General features: G+C 46.2%; 3 non-coding genes across 3 annotated transcripts; all 3 read right to left on the bottom strand.

Moving 5' to 3' along the window:
• Positions 1 to 2,099: 2,099 nt before the first annotated feature.
• Positions 2,100 to 2,173, bottom strand: TRNAN-GUU. Its single transcript has one exon. It is a non-coding gene; the product is annotated as a tRNA-Asn (tRNA).
• A 2,298-nt stretch (positions 2,174 to 4,471) lies between these two features.
• Positions 4,472 to 4,544, bottom strand: TRNAV-CAC. The gene has a single exon. It is a non-coding gene; the product is annotated as a tRNA-Val (tRNA).
• A 10,910-nt stretch (positions 4,545 to 15,454) lies between these two features.
• TRNAV-AAC lies at positions 15,455 to 15,527 on the bottom strand. The gene has a single exon. It is a non-coding gene; the product is annotated as a tRNA-Val (tRNA).
• Positions 15,528 to 20,837: the final 5,310 nt, after the last annotated feature.

Genomic DNA, 20,837 nt, shown 5'->3' with positions numbered 1-20,837 from the left:
ATCCAACCAAGAATGTCAGGCATGCAAAGAGGCAGGAAAACGTGACATAAGGAGAAGAATAGTTAGTGAACCAAAACTGAACCAGAACTGACGCAATGTTAAAATCTACAGAGAGGACTTTACAACAGTTATCATGACTGCATTACAAATGTCCAAAGAATTGTAGAAATGTGGAATGTATAAAAATGGCCAAAATAAAACTTTAGAGATGAACAAAATATGAGATAACTTCTCATATAATAAAATCACCAAATGGAATTAAAAAGACATGACTAACTGAAAACATCTGAAATGAAAATCACAGTTTAGTATTTAGTGCATAGCATCATTGAATGCTAGGAGAATTTTAAGAGGCCTAACATGGGAGTGTTTGAAGCTCCTGAACAGAGCAGAATGCTTTTTGAAGAAAAAATTTTTGAAGAAAAAAGAAAATATTCTAATCTTAATGAGAATTATAAAGCCACTGATCCAAGGAGGCAAGTACAATTGCCTATACCATGTGAATACCAGGCACTGTCCCATGATCTTTTCCAAGGTTCCTTTTTTTCGTCTCAGGCATTTCTCCACAAACATGCTCATATCAGAACTCTGCTGACTACCTGAAAGAAACCCTTTCCAAATGTCTGGGTTCTCTCTGTTCATCTCTCTCATCACTAAAGCACAAGGAATATGAAAAAAACCCACACCTAGCACATTACTATTCAACTGCTTAAATCCATAGAAAAAGAAAAAAATCTCTAAAGCAGCCAAAGCAATAAGGTGTGCTAGATATAGAAAACAAAAATAAAGGCAGTAGAGCAACATCTTTAAAAGACTGAGAGAAAAAAGAAAGTCGACATGCAATTCTATTAATCTTCCCTCATGAAATATCTTTCTAAAATAAAAGATATGATGAATAATGTCACTTACAGACATATAAATGCTGAAAGACTTCATCACCAGAAGATCCACAACATAAGAAATGTTAAAGGAGTCCTTCAGGAAAAAGGAGACTGCACCAGATAGAATTCTGGATGTATATAAAGGAATCAAAGACAAAATATGGTATCTGCATGGAAAAATATATAAGATTATTTCTTATCAAGAAAATCTCTTTAAAAATATGGGATAGTTTAAAGAAAAGTAATAACCTTGGATTTGGAGTTTATAATACATGTGGAGTAAAATGCATGACAATGATAGCATAAAGGCAGGTAATGGAGAAATGTGAAGAGGTGTGATCACTTGAGGGCAAACTGTGGTAAGTTACAGATGTCTGCTCTAAAGCCTAAAGCAGTCACTGAAACAACAGAAGAGTTATGGCTAATAAGCCAAGGAAGGTTAGAGAATGGAACCATAGGTAAAACCATGTAAACTCTCTTATAGAAGAATTGTCCTTCTGGCACTCTACCCATATGCCTGTGTACAAGAATTACGACTGCAGTACTCTTTGTAATAATAAAAGCACAGAAGCAAATTAATTTCAAAGACTTGCTCCTGCTAAATTACTTCAGCCGTGCTCGACTCTTTTCACACCTATGGATCGTAGTCCACTAAGCTCCTCGGTCAATGGGATTCTGCAGGCAAGAGTACCGGAATGAGTTGCCATTCCCCAAGCCAGGGATCGAACCCGCGTCTCTTAATGTCTCTTGCAGTAGGCAGGCGGGTTCTTTACCACAAGCACCATCTGGGAAGCCCTCAAAAAAACCACACCTTCCCTGACTGGGAATCAAACCTGGGCCACAGCGGTGAAAGTGACAAATCCTAGTCCCCAGACCACCAGGGGACCCTACTGTAAACGGGGGTCAATAAATACTAGTACAAACAATAGATGAAACCTCACTGTTAAAAGGAACTCAGAGGGTAACGATGAGATGTTGACTCTCCTCTCTTTTCGCGAAATCCTGGATTCCAAATGACCTGTTTTCTTCAGGGGCTCTTTTGTCAAAATAAGATCAGCAGTGAACTTGACTTAGGTTCTCCTGTTGTGGACAAGACATCGGCGACAAGAAGGGGAAAGAAGGCGAGGCCTTCTTCCATGTTTACGTAGAAAGGATGAATTAATAACCAGAAATAAGAGCGAACCCCTAAACCATATCCAAAAGCACCGTGGAGGTAGCCGTCCCTGGGTGGGCTCGAACCACCAACCTTTCGGTTAACAGCCGAACGCGCTAACCGATTGCGCCACAGAGACTCAAGGGGTGAAGTTTGCTAAAGAGTATCTGGTCCTTCCATTCCGGGAGCAGCCACTCCCTTTCGCAGGACATCGGCTCCGGTTCCTAGCCTCAGACAACCGGAGAGGTGGAGTCGATGCAGCGTGTTCGTTCCCGCGGGGAAGCCTGGCGTCAGGCCGACTCGAAAGTAGAAGGGCAGCCGAGCTTCCGCCGCGCCTTGCTCCCCACCCGCAGCAGATGCAGCGCCCCGGAGACGCCCCGAGCCTGAGCCGAGGGGGTGCCGAGGGGGTGCCGAGGGAAGCTGACCCCCGCCCCCACCCCCTCGGTGGGCTCTGTGACGGCTCCGCGTTTGCTCCGCGTTCACTCGACCATAGGAGAAGGCAATGGCACCCCACTCCAGTACTCTTGCCTGGCAAATCCCATGGACGCGGGAGCCTGGTAGGCTGCAGTCCATGGGGTCGCTAAGAGTCAGACACGACTGAGCGACTTCACTTTCAGTTTTCAGTTTCATGCATTGGAGAAGGAAATGGCAACCCACTCCAGTGTTCTTACCTGGAGAACTCCCAGGGACGGGGGAGCCTGGTGGGCTGCCGTCTGTGGGGTCGCCCAGAGTCGGACACGACTGAAGCGACTTAGCAGTAGCATACAAGTTTAAAAAGAGGTTTCTCTTAAAATTCTGTGTTGCCATAATGACACCTGGTTCCACCTGAACTTAACCTTTCTCAAACCTTGAACTAACCAATGCATTTTTCTTATGGAAATGTTTGTCTTAAGCTATGTTAATGTACTATGTATTTACCCTAGACTCAGAACCGACTTGACAAACCAGTATGTCATACATTGTTCTCCTAATCTGTGTTAATGAAACTATATATTTGTATGGAAATCTGCCTTTTTCAAGATTCATGCCAGTCGTTTTATGGCTCAGGATGACTCACCTGGTGCCATTCTCTGAGATTTGAGACATTTCCTTTCTTTACTTAGCAGACTGCTAGTAGCTACATACCATCCATCGAAAGACTAGCAGGGGGGTACTCTTTCTGCCCATTTCTGATGTCTATGTCAGAAGCTTTCTCTATCTCTTTTATACTTTAATCAAACTTTATTACCCAAAAGCTCTGAGTGATCAAGCCTCGTCTCTGGGCCTGGATTGAGTTCTCCTCCTCCGGAGGCCAAGAATTCCGGCATCTTTCATGGTTCAGCAACAACCTTTCAATTACACTCGGTACAAATCCAAGTTACAGCAACTAGGCCCCTTAAGAAGCGGTCAGAGAGCAGAGTTTACTCCTGGCCACACAGCGCAATGCCAGGAGAAGAGGAGTAAGTCCCATAGCGCACAAACCTGCCAGTGGCTGGTCAAAGCGAAACCAAGGATGATTGCTTGTCTCACTATTGAGCAAGAAATGTCCCTAAGGGTGAAATACTGTCTCTCAGGGGGCCTTGTCTGAGCTTAGCCACTTTGCTGTTAAAGATAATTCAAATACCAGTGAGGGTTTTTACACTAAATGAGAACAAGTTTGTATAAAATGCAAAGTAGTTGTCATGGTCTACACCAGCTTGTCTTCATTCTCCAGCCACTAATTTTGAACTATATAGTTCATGTAGAGTTTAAAGCACAAATCTTTAAAACACTACTTGTGGAATTTTAGCAAACATAATTGTTAGGGGAAGCACACTGTTTGAAACCTTCCACCCTGGCCAGGCACCATAGTAACTATTTGCATAAGTTGTTTTAGGACTGGAGGTCCTGGTAAGGAACATGGTACTAATAAGCCTCCCCCAACCGGAAGAGTTCAGGAAAGGTCAAAAGGAGACACCACAGGTTGGACCACCTCCCAGAATCCTTCTCTCTAGCATCCATCTTGGCTGAACAAGGCGTGCACCACCAGGAAGGACTCTGAGTCATTATGATTGCCTAAAGACAACCCGGAAACTAATCCCATCACCATAAAACCGAGACTGCGAGCCACGTGGCAGAGCAGTTCTCCTGCGTTCCCTTACCCTACTGCTCTCCGCCCGGGTGCAAAATACAGTTCCAATCCGGGCAGGAAGAGAGTGACTTCTTTGAGTGCAGACGCTGAAAGAAAGAAAGTTTTCCCTGACCAGGAATCGAAATGAATCCTAGCCACTAGACCACCAAGGAGTTGTAGACAAAAGGTTATTTCGCTTCTTCAGGAGAAAGATGAGTGTAAGATGAATCGTCAGAAGGCAGAAAAGGAAACACCTCAGCGTCCTACAGCTGAGTGCCTACACCCCGTGCCTGTCGCCTTTGCCAATGCGAAGGCAAATCTCCGCGGTGGGGGTGGGGGAGAACAACCTGTTTCCGCCCGGTTTCGAACCGGGGACCTTTCGCGTGTGAGGCGAACGTGATAACCACTACACTACGGAAACGGGATACCCTCTAGCACTTAACACTGTATCCATGAAATTCCGTATGCTGCCACCAGCATCCAGACCACCAAATTTTAATACTCAAACAGGAACCTTGAAGCCCCAAGCTCGCTCAGACGCGGAGACAGCGGTTCGTGAAGGCCCTGCTTTAGAGTTCCTCATCTCCCCTCAAGTGAGGACACTGGCCCCCACAGGCTGCATTCGGGGTCCCGCACCCAACGCAGAGTCCTCAGACCCTTAGCTCCGCCCCCGAGCTCAGGGGTCGCCCCAGCAGACTCCCCAGCTCCCGGAAGCCGCAGGAAGCGGGGACAGTGGGTGCGTCCGAGGCCAGGAGACCCCGCAGCCCAGCGGTGTGGACGCCGCCCCTCCCGGGCTGCGGGCCCGCGCCTCGGTGGCCCTGTTCTTGGCGCAGGCGGTCAGCACTCTGGGGTCTCAGGACTGACCGCCGCTTCCAGTCCCCGGGGACCCGCCCTCCCCGCTGCTCCTTTGTACCTGACTCCTGGGCTCTTTCTCTGCCTGCCAGCTCGCTGCTGCACTTCCCGGTGTTCTCCTGGCAAAAGGGAGTCTCTTTGGTGTTCTCTAAAATCTCACCCCACCGTCCCTGGATGGGCTCGAACCACCAGCCTTTACGGTTAACAGCTGAACGCGCCAACCGATTGTGCTGCGGAGACAGCAGTACCGGCCTTTTCTAGAGTCTTTGGAGTTGACACTTCTTCCTAAGATAAAACCTCTGCCCCCAGGGAAATGGTGCCATTTCCGTGCCCTCTACCGACCACAGATGCCAGAGCCCCCAGAGATACGAGCCAGGGCTCCAATCCTTCGGGCCTGAACGGAAGTTGATCCAAGAACAGCTAACACAAGGTGTGTTCCCATGATGGCTCTTCCCGCTTCCTCGCCTACACCCAGTGAAGGAGAGTTTGCCCACCCTGGCAAAGGCCTCCGGGGCCGCGGTTGTGCTTCGGTTTCCCGTGTCCACCAGGCGGTTTCCATCAGAGTGGGCTTCCCTGGGGCTCAGACGGTAAGAATCCGCCTGCAATGCAGGACACCCGGTTTCAATCCCTGGTTTGGGCCTATCCCCCGGAGGAGGGCATGCAACCCACTCCAGTATTCTTGCCTGGAGAATCCCCATGGACAAGGAGCCTGGCGGGCTAAGTCCATGGGGTGGCAAAGAGTCGGACAGGACTTAGCGACTAAGCACAGAGGTCGCCGGGATTGTCGCTCTGTGTCCGCACGCTGTCGGGCACTCTTTGGGATGCTCTAGGAATTGGATGAATACATTGTCGTCTTTAGCCCTTGTCCCATGAAGACGGTTGAGAATGGAAATACAGAAAAGGTTTCGAAGTGAACGGTTCTTTTTTAAAAGCCTTTATCCCAGTTTTTGGATTCCGCAGCATCCAGTCAGTGGGCAACGGAAAGGCCCCCAAAGCAGCGCCAGCTGGGTGGAGCTCCCGCATCCCAGCCTGGGTAGGTTGCGTTCTGTGAGGTCCTCCTGGGAGCGGGAAAGGGTGAAAACCAAGCTGGGACGCGGGTTTGGGAGGAGGGCATTGAGGCCTCCCTGGAGGCTTGGGCAGGAATCCTTAGAGCTGAACATTGCTTCAGCCAGGTAGTAGAGTGGGGAAGGAGGGAAAGGGCTGGTGTAGGCATGAATTAAGGAAGCCTAAGGAGAGGGGAGGAAGGAGAGAATAAAAGAATTTGTGCTTCTACTCTTCCCCCCTCCCTCTCTTGCCTTCTCTCCTCTTCTTGGTCTTCTTCCCATCCCTACAACTGAGAAATCTTGATACACCCACTTTTGAGAAGAGAGACCCATCTATCTGTGCACAAATGCTGGGTTGTAAAAATAGTTCTGTCCTTATGTGGCCTTAGACACACAAAGAAAATGTCTTGGGCCTCCCTTCTTTCTGCTTTAAAATGGGAGTTATGAAAGCATTTGTTGTCAGATGTGCCTGGGTTTAGAAACTACTGGATGAATAATGTTATCAGCTGTGAAATCATAAATATTGTTGTCACTATTCTCAGAATTTTTTGACAAATGTTACCCTTATCTATTTCACCTTGAATTAACTTGATACTTCTAGAAATTTCTGTAAACGGAATCAAGACAAAGGCTCCGTGATTGCTCTTGAAGTTTGCTCCGATGTAGCTGGACCACCCTTCATCACCAGTTCTCTGCTTGCAGATCAGGACCAATGTGCAGGCTGGAGGAAATGGGAAGAACACACATCTCCACCCATCCCAGTTCTAACCTCACCTGATTCTGTCCTTGCCCCTTGTGAGAGCCTGGTTCTCCAGGTTTCCTGGCCATTCTGTGATCTCTCAACATACCTCCTATGGATTTCTTTTCTTCCTATATGAGTCAGAGTCCATTTCAGGTCCTTGAACTCATAAACCTTGACTTTGTGTTGTTTGTTACCACTCAGCAGCTTGATTTTCCAAAAAGAAGTTTCATCTTCTCACCCTGGAGCTGTAAACTTCCTCCTCATAACAAGTGCCTCCCCTTTGCCTCCTTCCTCCTTGAGTCAACCTCTCTCCTGTCTCTGGAAACAAATATGTCTCCAGACAACACTAGCCATCTTTTGGACTCTTTTGACCAGCCAAAAAATGGTGCTATTTTTTCTGTTCTGTGTATTGGTTTAGGGAAGAAACAGTTTTAGGATACAATGAAGAAGTAAAGATTGTTATTCTGAGCCCTGAGAGGGTTTATACTTATTATCCATGCAAATGTTTAATGTGGTGGTATTTTGTGTACATAAATACTGTCTGTACTTAAGACAACTTGGATGTGCATCCTCTATGATTCAGTACTTGATATTTGTACACCTTTTTTAAAACTGCAATTTCTGGATTTGATATGTTAAGAAATGGAAGAGAAACTGACTTGATCGACCTGACCCAAGTGTCTGTGACTGCCTAAGTATCAGAGTCCTGCCTCATGTCCTCCACAACATGTTGATTTTGAGTCACCCCAGGTGAATTTGGGTCTTCCCTAGTGGCTCAGCAGGTAAAGAATCTGCCTACAATGCAAGAGACCCAGGTTAAATCCCTGGGTTGGGAAGATCCCCTGGAAAAGGGATAGGCCACCCATTCCAGGATTCTTGCCTGGAGAATCTCTTGGACAGAGGAACCTGGTCACAAAGTTGAACAAGACTGAGTGAGGTTCACTTCACTTTTAGGTGAGTATAGCTGGTTTGTCTGAGTGATGTAAATGGTTATTTTTACTTATATTGTAAATCTAACAAATATACACTTGTTGTGAGAAAACCTTACCCCTCCCCCAATCAGAAATGTGTGAAGAAAAGGAGAGTTCTCCTGCCTCCCTTCTCACTCCACTGCTGACACACTTCACATGTTACAGATAAGAGGTGGCCTTGTACTATGAGAAACCTAAGGGACCCAAGAAATCCCGCCTCCTGCCCTGACAATCATCTGCCCTCTTAGAGCAATGAGAAAAGGATGAAGACAAGGAAAAGGAAAATAACACTATTATTTGCAGAAATTTTACCTCAAGATGGGACACTCTGCTTAACCAAGGCAGAATATGTGGTTGATGATGGCGAGCTAGGGGGCTCTTCCATGGCACAAAATCCAAAGTGGATTTTACCTCATTTTCTGAGGTGAGAGTGAACTATGCCTATCAACGGAGAGGAGCAGGAAGAAAGCAAAAGGGATGAGCACCTACGCAGGTCAACTATGTTCAAGTCTTGTCGGGTCCGTAGGAGAACTGCCTTGGGAGTACCAATGGGACATATGGAGGCTGAAGAAGCAGATACCCTTTTCTGGCAGTGGAGAGAAGGTAGCTGCCGAAGAGGTTCCATGATGTAATGGTGAGGACTCTGAATCCAGTGATCCGAGTTCAAATCTCGTGGGACCTTCCTGTTTAATTAAAAGGTTGTCCCTGTGAGTAAATGGTGGCGTGGAGAGGCTGTGATGTCAGCAGCCGGGAATCCCGACAGCTTTCAGGTCGAGGGTTCCAGACCTGAATGAGAAGAACTATGTTTTATTCAAGTTCTCTATTATTCCGAAATTTTATTGACCCTGTCCCAGTTTATTATGATTTCATTCAGAGTTTCTCGCCCTTAAGTCTCCGTTGGACACACAAAGCCGCTGTTCGGTCAAGATTCGAAACTTGACTCCTGGAAATCGCGTCCTTTGGTCCCAAGCGCAGCCCGAAAGAGGATTCCGGCGTTTGAGGAGACCTCAGGTCCTTGACCCACGGCCGCCCGGCCAGGCTGCTGCGGACCAAAGGGGAGACGGGACGCTCGGAGTCCGCACCCCCGGCCGGGCCCCCTTCGTCCTGCCGAGACTCTGCTCCACCGAGAAGACACCCCACGACGTGAGCGGATGGAAACACGTGTGTCCTCTACTGCTCGGGAGAAAAACACGGATGAGGCCCGTGATGGACCTGAATAGCTAATTAAAGTTTTCCCTTCGCGGTGCTAAGAAGTAAGAAGCATATAATTTGGAACTTTCAGCGGTTACAAGGAAAGATGTGAGGCCGTCGGAAAGATCTGAGGAAGGGCAAAGATCAGGAGAGAACAGAGGATGAGCCAGAAGGGAGAAAGGGACTGGAAGGGAGAGGAGCGGGCGGGTACGCGGCGGGGAGGTCGCTAGGTTGGGGCGACCACAGCGCCTCACTGTGGAGCAGCTCCCACCCTTTACTGAAGTGTCCAGGGACCCTATTCACCCCAAATCGCGAAGCTGCTGGCCTGGCATTTGTTCCGACAAAGTTCCCTTTGCGGGTTCCGTGTGGAGTGGTGAGGTGGGCTATGTAGGTCTGCAGGTGGCGGCTGCCTTGGAGATGACTGGCGGGCAGGGAAATACACACACTCCACTTTCCGCTTTGCTGGCGGGTCTGCAGGGTCCGGCTCCGGAAAATCGGAGCTTAGAGATAAGGAGATATATATAGCCAAACAGTCAATGAAAGTGGTTATCCCTGGAAAAAAGGAACATGGGAAGGGATCAGGAGACTACTGTTTTGGGGCATGTGTAACATTGTATTACAATTACGATTTTTTTCAAAAGTTCATTGCTTGTATTTTGGAATTTAAATTTGTATGTAGTCATATGTGTCACTCTAAAAATTCTGGGTCTTGTGTCATGTGTGGGGGAGTGTTTTCCACTGTAAAACCATGAATTTTTTTTTTTTTTAAGTTCAGCATTCTTGAAGCAAGGAGTTGGACCATTATTGCTCTTTTGTTGAGCTAATCAGATGAGCTGATAAACTCAGCTCCTCCCAGTCCTGGAGACTACTGCTGGTCAAAGAGGACTGCTTTACTCTTCTCTTGCCACCTGAGAAGCTGGGCGGGCCGGGGGGGTGGGGGGAGGGCAGCATGGATTCAAATTGCTGGGAGCCAGCAAGGTGCAGGTGCATGGTGCACCTGGATGCACGCGGCAACAAAGGTTCTCAGGCAGCCGGTGCCCTTCTGGCTGCTCTGGTTCTGAACCCAACGGCAGTAACATCTGGGCAAGAAGAGACCAGTAGGAGAAGGGCAGTATCTCCTTTAAGTCCTGTATGTTCAGCATCCAGCAATGGTCTTGAAGACACACGGTGAAAGAGTGGGAATAGATTAGGGGAAAAGAAGAAATCCTCAGTGATTTCCTTGTCTAAACCACTCCTGAGGACGAAGTGGGTGTAGGCAGGGACCAGGCCCTCCTGGCATTGGTGAAGGTGGGAGGCGTTCCCCTCAGCAGCTGGAGCCAAAGCAGACAATCTTGGCCAAGCAGCCAGTGAGTAAGCAGGCCTTCTTCTTCCCCAACTGGGTAGCACTTGAACTTGCAGCACTGGGACATGTCCCCCTAGGCTTTTGATGGGTTCCAAAGATACAAGAGGTAGTTTTCTTTCTTTTTAATAATTTTTTTCTTCAACTTTATTGAGATATAATTGACATATAACATGTGTGAGTTTAGGGTGTGCAGCACGTTGATTGGATACAGTTATATATGACAAAATGATTCCCACCAGAGCATTAACTGGCACCTCCATCCCATCACATAATTCTCATTTCTTTTTGTGATGAGAACATTTACAATCCAGCCTCTTGCATCTTTCAAATACACATATAATGAAGTGCTTTGACAAAGTTTAGGTAACTTTGATGTTTAGGTAACAAAGTTTAGGTAACAAAGATGTCAGGTAACTGACATCTTAAGATGTGACAAGAATTCCTTGGCAGTCTAGTGGTTAGAATTTGGTGCTTTCATGGCTGTGGGCCAGGGTTTGTGGAACTAAGATCCCACAGTCTGTGTTCAGTCATGCACGCTCAGCCATATCCAACCCTGTGGGATGCCATAAACTGTAGCCCACAAGGCTCCTCTCTTCCTGGGATTTTCCAGGCAGGAATACTGCAGTGGGTTGCCATTTCCTACTCCAACAACAGATAGGTTTCTTCTTAGTGCACTTATTAAGGTTGGTAGTGGCTGGTGGCTAGATGGCACAGCATGCTTTGTTTGCTGATATGACAGACAACCTTTATCATTCACATTTCTCCCCTCTCCCTTCTGATCTCCTTTGTTTGGCTGCACCCATTGGATTCCATGAGCAAGAAAGACCTGGAAATGCTGGTTGCCAGGGTCAGCCTCAAGCACACGGATCAGGGGCGAAAGGTAGACAGGAAGCCAGGAACCAGGAACGGCAGAGAATATTTAGCCCAAATGTAATGAGCCCAACATCTGGGGGGCCTCCTATTAGTCCTAGTGCCACCACTTACTTTCCATTTGACCTTGGGTCAACTCCAGTTTGCTAGGTCAATTTTACAAGTGTCATATGAAAGGAATAATAAGTACTTCATAAAACTGTTGTGTACATTAAATGAGAGAATCAAATAATACAACTGGTAGAGCATATGGCTAATATTAAGTATGTTCCAGGAGGAAACAATCAAAGATAAGCTGGTACTTCAGTCTTTTGTAACATTTGAATACATCTTTTAAACATTTCAATAAATTTGTCTTTATGAATGTAACATCCATTCACAAAATAAATTTGTGAATTTATAAAAAAATTTTAAATGGAATTTATAAATCATATGCCCACAAAAGGAACTTGCTTATTTCAACTTTGTTCATAATAGTTCCCAAATTGAAAACCATTCAAATGTCCATCATGAAGTGAATAGATATAATTGTGATATATTCAGTCAAAGGAATACTACTCTTCAATAAAATGAAACAAATTCCTGATACATGGCAACAATACGGATTAAAACATGACCCTGAGTGATGAAAAGAGTATGTACTCTGTGGATCCACTTATGCAAATTACTAGATGAGGCAAACTAATCCCTAGTGAAAAGAACTAGATCATTGAGTACCTGGGACAGGGAGCAGTAGGGGATTGACTGCAAAGGGGCTCAAGAGGATATTTTGGAGTACTGGAGTTGCTTTTGAACAGAGTAGTGGCTCCATGGGTACATTCAGTTGTCAAAAGTCATCAAACTTGAAATGGATAGATTGTATTATTTTAAAATTAATTCTTAAGAAATTTTATTTTTAAAAAGTAATGAGAAGAATCATTCCAAATTTTAACAACTTAATTCAATTATAATTATTATTATTAGCATTAGAGGGTTCTTTTAGAAATATATATCTCTTAAAGTAAACAATTTGACTGAAAGTTCAACAGTTTCTTCATTTTTGTGTTTTTTCATTAAATTTATGCACTGTTAAATTGAAATACTTTAAAATAGGAATAGAACCTATAAGAGCTCAATATAAAAGCATATTTATATATAACCTTCTCTCTGTTGATATACCTAAACGACTCCATCAACATTTACCAGAATTAACAGAAGTTACTTCTGAATTTAAGATGTTTCAAAATTTTACATATTTGTAGTTTGTGCATTATTTGAAATTTTTTAAATAAGCATATATACTTTAGGGGCTTCCCAGGTGATACTAATCATAAAGAACCCACCTGCCAATGCAAGAGACACAAGAGATGTGGGGTCTATCCCTGGTTCAGGAAGATTCCCTGGAGGAGGATATAGCTACCCACTCCATATTCTTGCCTGGAATCCTCTCATGGTCAGAGGAACTTGGCAGGCTACAGTCACTGGGGTTCAAAAGAATCAGACAGGACTGAAATGACTTAGTATGAACCCATGCACTTTGGCTACAACTTAGAATAAAATTTTAAAATAGATTTGAAGGAAAACATGCAAAGATGATAACAGTAGTTCCTTCCAGGAGGTGGGACTATGGATGACTGCTTATTTTCTTCTTTAGATATATTTAATATTTTTAATTTAAAAAATGAATGACCTGGAAGTGAAAGAACAGAAGAACTATGGAAGAGGTTTTGGAAAGGTGAGAGGAAAGGATAAAAGGGAGGGAAAAAATCTAGTTCTTGCAGAAGGTGTGTTTAAGTTGAGGATTCAAGGGGAGCAGCTCTTGGAATAAGAAAGGTGTTTGGGAGGCAAGTGGTTCATGAGAATATTGCAGACAATTTTATTCATGTTATGTGACTCCTCCTTGGTGTTTTGTGAAAGAAATATACAGGCTTAAATTTCTTGCCAAATATTTTTACCATTTGTGTTCCTCTTTGATCAACACCATATCCTGTGGAATCAGGCAGTCTTCCAGTTCAAAACGCTGGTTTCAGATCCCACTCACTGATTGACTAGACAAGTTACTTAACCTTCCATGTCTCAGATTTCTCATATGTGAAATGAGGATGATGATATGATAGAAGCCTGTTGAAAGAATAAAGTGAGTACACCCATGTAAAACTTGTAGACCATGCCTGGGCACATGGCACTTTACATGTCATCATTGAGTGTAAGGTCTTGTATTTTGGCACAACACTGCATAAAGTCTGGGTGTGGTTTTAAGTTACTGATATCTTTCAGTGCCAGTGGAACTTTCAAGAGAGAGTGAAGGAATCCCGTCTGACCAGCAGTAGCCTCCTGGGCTAGGGGGATCTGCCAGTTTACTAATTCATCTGATTAGCTCATCAAAAGGAGAATAGTAGTCCAATTCCTTGCTTCAAAAATACCCCAATTAAAAAAAATTAAGGTTTTACAGTGGAAAACCTTCTTACACATGACACAATACCCAGAATTTTACATAAGATATATATTTATTTATGACTACATAAAAATTTAAAGTTAAAATATAAGCAATGGACCTTACTATGTATATATGTGTATACACACACACATGCACACACACACACACATATGAATGATACCAAGTTACATATGCCCCAAAGAGTAGTCAGCTGATCCCTTCTCATGTTCCCATCCGCACTCCCCCACCAACATAACCACTTTCACTGATTGCTTGGCTATTTATCTCCTTATCTGTAAATAAATATTGACATTGGCACTCAGATTTTCCAGTTTCCCACCCAGACCAGCCTGCAAAGGGGAAAGTGAATTTGTGTGTTTCCTTGCCCACTAGTCATCTCCAAGGTAGCCCATAGGTCTTGCATTCACCTGCAAACCCACACAGTCCACCTCGCCCTTCCTCATGGAACCGGCAAAGGAAAATGCCAGAACAAATGCCAGGTCAGCAGCTTTGCAATTTGGGGTGAACTGGATTCCCGGACACCTCAGTAAAGGGTGGGAACTGCTCCAGAGTGAGGCGCTGCGATGCCCCAACCCAGCGACGGCTCCACCGCGGTACCAGCCCGCTCCTCTCCCTTCCAGCCCCTTTCTCTCTTCTGGCTCATTCTCTGTTCTATCTTACTCTTGTCCTTCCTCGGATGTTTTCGCCGGCCTCACACCTTTCTTTTCCCGAAGTCCAAAGACAGGTAAAGCCTTTGTGTGGGTCACGACAAACTGATCTCTTTCCAGCTGTAGCCACAGGGACCACATGCACTAAACCGCTGCCCAGAAGCACAAATGGTCAGATGAAGGGAGAGCAAACACCAGGAGCCAGTAGCTTCCTTCGAGGGCACCTCGGCTCAAGCTCGGGTCGTCTCTTGGGCGCTGGCATCTGCGGCGGACTTGGAGGAATGCACGGCGGGGGCGCTCAGCTGACCTTCTATCCTAGGAATATCTCGGCTTCCCAACGGCAGCGAGCAGGCTGAGTGGACTCCATCTCTCCCGTTGTCTGGAGAAACGCCACGCTACGGAAACACTATTAGGCGGAAACTGCATGCTGCGAAACACAGGTGGCTCTGCCTAGGTCCCTAAGTATGCTTGCTTTCTGTGGGAGGCAGGAATAAACTCTCCTCACGTCTCTGTGGCACAATCGGTTAGCACGCTCGGCTGTTAACCTAAAGGCTGGTGGTTCGAGCCCACTCAGGGACTAGTCTCGCTCTTTTAGAATGTAAATGAGGTACTATTGCTTCTAGTCTGTGCATCCTCTTCCAAGCTCCACTACTACCCTACTCCACTGTGTCTTGTACACACACACACACAGAAGGACGTCCGACCAGATAGTCCCTGATCCTCAGAGAGGATCTCTGCAGGAAAACAGGTTGACTGGGAATCCTCAAATTCATGAAAGAGTAGGCTCATCATCATCATCCTGTAAACTCCTTTTACCAATGAAGTTTCTTCCACTGTTAGTAGTACTCTCTATTTAACTTTTTCCATATATTTTCATGAATAATTTTGTTCCATCCTTTTCCTCCGTTTTTCATTCATTGGATCATAGAAAAAGCAAGAGAAGTCCAGAAAGACATCTATTTCTGTTCCATTGACTCCGCTAAAGCCTTTGTCTGGATCACAAAAAAATGTGGAAAATTCTTCAAGAGATGGGAATAGCAGACCACCTTACCTGCCTTCTGAAAAACCTGTATGCAGGTCAAGGAGAGATGAAACCAGTCAGTCCTAAAGGAAATCAACCCTGAATATTCACTGGAAGGACTAACGGTGAAGCTGAAGTTCCAAGCCTCACTCCACGCGGCAGGCCTCCATTTTGTGTTTAAAATATGAGTTTAAAATGTTATGGGGAAGTGGCATTGTTTCCGCCCGGTTTCGAACCGGGGACCTTTCGCGTGTTAGGCGAACGTGATAACCACTACACTACGGAAACCACTTGGGCAACGGTGCCTGGTGACATATTCAAGAATTGCATGTTTGAACACACCTGACCGTCAAATTTTCAAAGGAAGAGGACTCTAGAAACACAGGCAATCCGTCAAGTAAGGATCTGCAGTTCCTGAAAGGGCCTAATTTAGGGTTCCACGCGTCTCCAGGAGCGAGGGCCCTGTGTGCCAGCTTTGCGCCCAAGCGCAGAGGTCGCCCCCTCTGAGTCCTCAGTTCTCAGGAGCCCTAGCAGCCAGGAGAGTTAGGTGAGTCTGATCCCCAGGCGGCCCGCCGTCCTGCAAGGTGGACGCAGCCCTTCCAGGCTGCAAATGCGCGCTTTAAAGTCTCTTTTCACGGCGCCAGCGGGCAGCGAGCTCGATGCTTTAAATTCCACTGTGAAACGAAAGACGCGCCCTCTCCTCTGACCTGCCCTCCCCTCTGCGCCGACGCGCCTGACCCCTGCGCTCTCTCACAGCCCTTTCGCAGCAGCTCTTCTGTGGCGCCGTCTGGCAATAGGCGGAGGTGGGGAGGGGGTTCCTCAGGAACCGCTGAGGTAATGCAAGACTTGCATCACGTTTTCACGTTTATCAGGAAGCGCAGCAAAGGCTGAGGCTCAGGTCATTTGTTGAGTTCGTTTGCCGACCAGGCCTCGCATAAAGCCGCGGAGAAGCCAGGCGCGGTCCACGCAGATTTGACCGTCTTCATTCCTTCCTCATCAAACTTGAGATTATTCTTGAAGGACAGCTTTGCTTTACATTTTACAATGTCTGAAACATCTTTTGTTTGCCTTTTATAATTTTCCAGTTCAACATTTCATGGAGAATGAATTTTAATAGAGGTATAGGCGGTTTTCTCAGACAGCAGGTGTCTTGAAGGTTTTTCGTGTTCGCCTCACAGCAAGCAGAGTTTCTTTTCGCTGAAAGACTTTAATGCAATGTTCTCTGTGTGTCTGTCTCTGGTTTCCTTTAGATGTAAAGCTTCTCAGGTTTAGGGATGCAAGTGCTATTTTCTCCAGCAGCGTCTTTTCTCCTTTTCTTAGTGCGGTGGTCACTGCGTTTCCTTCCCGTCTGAGATGCCCAGGAAGGCGCACCCAGAGTGCGCACCGGCCCCAGGGCCGCGGGACTCCGGCTGGTTCCGAGTGGACTCCGAGTGCGGTCTGGAGGCCTGAGTCCCCAAAGAGGCGGACTTGAAAATAGCTTTAGATCAGGGCGTTCCATGAGATTTCCCCTAGCTTTCCTCCCCTGCAGGTCCTAGTTTTCAGCTCCCACGTCCAGCCAGAGGAGCGGGTTCGTCGTCTTTCTGTGGCGTCCGGCGTACTGCCGTGCCACTTGGACCGGACGAGGGGTGCGGTGGTCCTCTCTCGGTCAGGGTGGAGGCACAGCGGGCGCCCGAGGGACCACAGACACACAGCGCCCTGCAGCACCAGGGGAAGGGGTGGGGATCCAGAGCCGGCGATCGGAGCGCGCTGAAGGGAGGGATCCATCCATTACACCCTAAGAAATGCCCAGAAGAGAAACGCAGCCCAAGACAAAGCGCAACGCCGGCTGCCTCACGCCTCGATCAGAGGTTCAGCCTCATCCAAGACCGGTCAAGACCGGCCGCGGGTCGTGGGTGAAGACCTGCTATCCAGGGTTGGTGAGAGGTCAAGCTCTCTTTCTGAACCTATTTCCTTGTGAAGCAGGGGCCACTTGGTTCTCAGCCGGTGTCAGTTTACTCCCTGAGCTCTGTCCTGACTCCGGGGCCTCCCCTGATAATCGCAGGAGGACCGACTGCTTTTCCTCCGCGACCAGCTGAACCTGCAGAGCCCGACCGACCCTCTTCACATTTGGGTCTTTGGCTCGAGCCCTGGGGTAGAGTTGAATTCGTTCCCTTTTGCTCTCTGACTCAAATCGGTTTGTTCCCCACGTGAGCCAGGGTGACAGAAAGCTAAGTTTCTTCACAAGGGATGAACTTCTTGGTTTTCAGAGAGCTAATAGGTGTCAGAGATAATAGGTGTCACCAGTAGAGATGATGTAGGGCCCAGATGAAAAGGTGAGGGGATATCAGGAGATAAAAGTATCCTGCAGTCAGCCTTGTCCTGTGCCCTCGTTGGATTCAGACTGTGGCTTGTTCTGCAAGGTGATTCAGAGCAGAGAAAGGAGGAGGGCTGGTTGTAGGGCTCATTGAGCTTTCAGGTGATAAGGAACTCCTCCCAAGTTTCTTCAGTTCAGTTGCTCAGTCCTGTCCGACTATTTGCGAACCCATGGACTGCAGCATTCTAGGCTTCCCTGTCTATCACAAATTCCTGAGTTTGCTCAAACTCATGTTGAAGAATGGAATCGGTAATGCCATCCAACCATCTCATCCTCTGTCATCCCTTTATCCTTCTGCTCGCAAGCTTTCCCAGCATCAGGGTCTTTTCCAAAGAGTCAGCTCTTCACATCACGTGGCCAAAGTATTGGAGCTTCAACTTCAGCACCAGTTCTTCCAATGAATATTCAGGACTGATCTCCTCTATGTTTGACGGCTTTGATCTCCTGGATGTCCAAGGGAGTCTCAAGAGTCTTCTCAAACAGCACAGTTAAAAGCATCAGTTCTTTGGTACTCAGTTTTCTTTATCGTGCAACTCTCACATCCATACATGACTACTGGAAAAACCATAGCTTTGGTTAGACAGACTTTTGTTGGCAAAGTAATGTCTCTGCTTTTTAATATGCTATCTAGGTTGGTCATAGCTTTTCTTCCAAGGAGCAAGCATCTTTTAATTTCATGGCTACAGTCACCATCTGCAGTGATTTTGGAGCCAAAGAAAATAAAGCCTGTCACTGTTTCCAATGTTTCCCCATCTATTTGCCATTAAGTAATGGGAACAGATGCCATGATCTTTGCTTTTTGAATATTGAGTTTTAAGCCAGCTTTTCCACTTTCTTCTTTCACTTTCATCAAGAGACTCTTTACCTCCTCTTTGCTTTCTGCCATAAAGGTGGTGTCACCTATATATCTGAAGTTATTGATATTTCTTCCAGAAATCTTGATTCCAGCCTGTGCTTTATCTAGCCTGGCATTTCACATGATGTACATTGCATAAAAGTTAAATAAGCAGCATTACAATATACAGCCTTGACATACGCATTTTCCAATTTGGAACCAGTCCATTGTTTCATGTCATGTTCTAACTGTTGCTTCTTGACCTGCATACAGATTTCTCAGGAGACGGGTAAGGTGGTCTGGTATTCCCATCTCTTGAAGAATTTTCCATCGTTTGTTATGATCCACACAGTCAAAGGCTTTGGCATAGTCAATAAAGCAGAAGTGGATGTTTTTCTGGAATTTTGCTTTTTCTATGATTCAAAAGATGTTGGCAATTTGATCTCTGGTTCCTCTGCCTTTTCTGAATTCCGCTTGAACATCTGGATGTTCTTGGTTCACATACTGTTGAAGCCGAACTTGGAGAATTTTGAGCATTACTTTGCTAAATATGAGATAAGCGCAATAATGCAGTAGTTTGAACATTCTTTGGTATTGCCTTTCTTTGGGATTGGAATGAAAACTGAGCTTTTCCAGTCCTGTGGCCACTGCTGAGTTTTCCAAATATACTGGCATATGAGTGCAGCACTTTAACAGCATCATCTTTTAGGATTTGAAATAGCTCAGCTGGAATTCCATCATCTCCACTAGTTTTGTTTGTAGTGATGCTTCCCAAGGCCTGCTTGACCTTGAACTCTAGAATGTCTGGTTCTAGGTGAGTGATCACACCATTGTGGTTATCTGTGTCATGAAGATCTTTTTTGCATGGTTCTTCTTGTATTCTTGCCACCTCTTTTTAACATCTTCTGCTTCTGTTAGGTCCATACCATTTCTTTGCTGAAATGTTCCCTTGGTAACTGTAATTTTCTTGAGGAGGTCTCTAGTGTTTCCCATTCTACTGTTTTGCTCTATATCTTTGCATTGATCACTTAGGAAGGCTTTCATATCTCTCCTTGCTATTCTTTGAAACTCTGCATTCAAATGGGTATATCTTTCCTTTTCTCCTTTGCCTTTAGCTTCTCTTCTTTTCTCAGCTACTGGTAAGGCCTCCTCAGACAATCATTTTGCCTTTTTGCATTTCTTTTTCTGCCCCCTGTTTCTTGGGTCAAGGAAAATGTAAGTGCACCTGCTGCCACACCTTCCACCCTGCTTTGTATTTCTTGAATGGGAATGCAAATCTCAGGAAAAGGGAAATTCTGTTTCCTACTGGGACCTTTCACCTGTGAGGTGAACATGATAACCACTACACTATGGAAACAAGGCCTATGTTTTGCTTGATGCTATGTCCATGTAAACCTCTGGTCCTGCCCACATTCTCCTAGTCAACCAGTTTTTCAAACTGAAGAATGAACCTGGACCCACCAGTGATATGTCAGATGAGGAGACTGCAGCTCCCAAGAGCCCCTTGCTCTAGGGCTCCTCCTTTCCTCTTGAAACCAGGACCCTTGGGCCCCCAGAGTCTGGCTTCCAGATCCCACACCCAGTGCAGAGTCTTCAGTCCCACTGCTATGCCCCTGATAGCAGCGGTCAGCCCGGCAGATGCCTCAGCTCCAGGAAGCTATAGGAGTGGGGAAAGTGGGGTTATCTTTGTTTGAACCCAAGGGAGCCTGTCGCCCAACAGTGTAGACCCTGCTCCTCCAGTGCTGTGGACCCACACCTGGGTTGCCCTGTTTATCACTCAGGGAGTCAGTGGCCTCGGCTCTCAGAAATGATCAGAGCTTTGAATTCACTCAGGAGCTATACAATCTGCTCTCCTCATCCTCCACTCTTCTCCCAAGCTTGAAGTTCAGGCACATCAGTGAAATGCTTCTGGTCAGTTACTTGTTCAATTAGCAAGGCCCAGATGCTTTAGGGAGCTGATAGTTGAAAAGCAAACATCAGAGTACTGCAAACCTTTGGGATTCTGCCTTCAAAAAAAAAAAAGGAGGCAGATGAGGAGGCCCCCAGCTGAGACATGGGTTCCCAAATATCACTAAGGACTGTGGATTCAGGAAAGTGGATGGCCTCAATGGATAATGCTATCAGGGAAGGTCCCAGGGTTCCAAGCAAAATTCTGGGTCTTTCCCCTTCCACCCCTGTGACAAGGGTATTTTCCCATCTTACTTGATGCTCTGTTTGCTCAGACCAAACACACTTCTCTTTGACACCAGTCTTTCACACCACACTGCCAACTTGTCAGAAAATCCTGTTTTTCTTTGATTAGTTGCTCATTTTGATGCACATAATCTTTTTCTTGGTCTGATTTCACCCCTCAACTTTCCTCATAAAGGCGTGGAGATGGATTCAATTTGAGATCTAGCTCTGCTGAAAG

Source organism: Cervus canadensis, chromosome 2 (assembly GCF_019320065.1).
Source record: "Cervus canadensis isolate Bull #8, Minnesota chromosome 2, ASM1932006v1, whole genome shotgun sequence".
NCBI lineage: Eukaryota > Metazoa > Chordata > Mammalia > Artiodactyla > Cervidae > Cervus > Cervus canadensis.
Note: the sequence above shows the minus strand (reverse complement) of the source record. Positions and strands in the feature narration are given on the sequence as shown.